Below are 2,657 nucleotides of genomic sequence, written 5' to 3' on the forward strand. Positions count from 1 at the left end.
AGCTATGCCCATATTGAATTTCATGCAATTCGCAGTTCATAACTAACGGAAACGTCAAAGCGATCGGACATTTCTAAACAAAGTTATCGTTCACACGGACAGATAGAGAGACAGACAAAGGAACAGACGGACAGACCAACAGACAGACGACAGACAGCAATACAAAATTATAAACGATCTCTAGGATCGTTAATAAACGGCAAAAGTGTAAAATTATGGAACATGTAAAAAACGGTGTTTTGGTTTTTTTACAATAACTTTTTTAGCAATAAACGCAGAAAAAAATCCTTCCTTGGTGCAAGCCTCGACACCATAACGAACCAAATAGTGAAAAAAGTAGAACAATAGCTCTTAAGATAAAGAACTAGTAGCGTCTAAACGAACGAGCGGACGGACGGACAAAGTGGCCACAATAGCGCATTTTTTATTTTTGTGGAAATGCGCTAAAAATGCAAACTCATACAAAAATAGTCGGCGTTGTGGTCACGTTCGGCTTAGTGTCCCTTGCACACGTGTCGGCGATGTGGGCACGGTCGGCGTAGTGTCCCTAGTCGGCGATATGGACCATCAAAAAATCGTGTCGGCGTTGAGGGCATTCGGCGAAGTGTTCTAGACCCCCATGGGCATGAGGAAGCCGGGGAATGTTTTAGAATTTTAGCTCCGATAATTTATTATTAACCGATTTTAGTTTCCCAATGTTAAGCGAAAGCGAGCTTTAAAACTTTCAAGGGCGTGCAGTTAATTTTATTACCATACACCTTTTGCGACTGGCCCGACTACCGAATATGGAAATTTAATCCGTCCAATTAAGTGAGTATAATTAATTGCAGTTAATTAATTGTGTTGCAGTAACTTTGCCTGATTAGATTAGGTCTAGTATCAAAAGAAACACGTTTAAACACGTAGGTATGTCCGGTTTCACAAATTATGATTAACGTTAATCATTGATTAAGGGCCAATTGCACCGTCAAAATTAAGTATCCCTTAAAGTTAAGCATAACTTAAATACCATAGCAACCATTGTCTTAATAATCGTTGTCATAGAATTTAAAAGGCTTAATTTTGTTGGTGCAACTGGGCGCTAAAAGAGTATTAGAATAGAAAATATCATACCTTATAATCAAAGGTGGCTAACATTCTAATATTTTTAATCAATTATTAACCTTAATCATCGTTTGGACGTCAGGGAGCCTGTTCGCCGAGTTCGCGGGCCGGCCGGAATTTCCGATGTTCGCTGGCCGTATTTTGGGAAGTTTATATAAGGGAAACTTTTCTTTCTTTCAGAAATTTTGGTTTAATTTTCATTTCATGTGTTTAAATTTTTGTCATTTTTAATCAATTAAGTGTGTGTTTTTTCGAACCCATTGCACGATCCGGATAGTGTTCATCTAAGATTTTTCTGTTCGCATCCAACATTTATTTCAATTGTTGAATAAAATTTGCGTAATAAATTATTTGGAGTTTTCGGAAGTTGATCGCGGACACCGAGTCTCTTAAATTATTAATTTAACTCAATGTTGGGTTTTTAACCGGGCGGATAGTTCTGTACTAGGTTCTGTATCTCTCTACAGAAACATTAATTGTAAGATGTTGTTCAAAAAAGAATATTTAGAAAGCAATGCCAGTTCATTTTTCAATTTCAATTTTTGGAGTTTGTTTATTTTAGGACATTGAGCGACGTCCTTTATATTTTCTCAAACTCGCGGAAGCCATGATCTCTAATATTTTCCATGCAGTTGGAGGTAGATACACACTCAAACCACAAAAAAATAATCGCGTACCGCATACATTTGCTAAAGTTTCATACTGCATTCCACATTTCCACGTGTAACCAGGAATTAAAAAAAGTGCGACATTCAATATCAAAATACCTACCTTCGTATCTTACTAGAGGTAACCGCTATAAATCATGCTCAATCCTTATTTGGCTGCTCCAAATAGCTAAAAGAACTAACGGGCGGCGACCGCAAACGCATTCGTAGTTTACTTATCCAATTATGGAAATTCATAGCAATGCCTGTGTGTACGGAAAACATTTATTCTAAAAGAGTACGCAGCACACGTGTTTTATGATCGCTTTGATGTACCTACGTTCATTTTGTAGCGGTTACATGCGCAGGTCATCCGGTCACATCTTTCAATTCTTTATAGAATTTGTAGATTCTTCATTCGCGTTGAGGTTGATGTTGGAATATTAATTGTGAGAAAATTTTTATCAAAGTAGGTAATCCTACCTTCATCTCTAGAAACGTGGTGGTATGATTTACAGGATGGTTTATTAGACGTTATTGATCATACCCTTTTAGTTCATTTCAGTTCAGTTTCAGGGCCTTATCTACATTTTGATTAAAAAAGAGTTTACAATAAAGGGCCGTGAATGTTGCTGCAACGGGTGATATTGTGCCATGAGTTTTGTTTTTATTCTTCTTAGCACATGTAATTAATCATAAAGCGTTCTGTCACCACATCCCATACAAATCTGAACAAATTTAAACGTTTTTAATTAATTACGTCCTTCCCAAACGTCTTAAAAATACGGGACCGGTGTCAAAATTCAAGTTAATTAAGAGCGCTTCTTTTGAAATAAGACCGAGCTCAATCGGAATCGTCCAAACTGGAAGTAACTGTTGGGGCTGAGAAAATCCCTGAGCGGCGGT

This window comes from Photinus pyralis, unplaced genomic scaffold (assembly GCF_008802855.1).
Source record: "Photinus pyralis isolate 1611_PpyrPB1 unplaced genomic scaffold, Ppyr1.3 Ppyr1.4_LG7, whole genome shotgun sequence".
Taxonomy (NCBI): Eukaryota; Metazoa; Arthropoda; class Insecta; order Coleoptera; family Lampyridae; genus Photinus; species Photinus pyralis.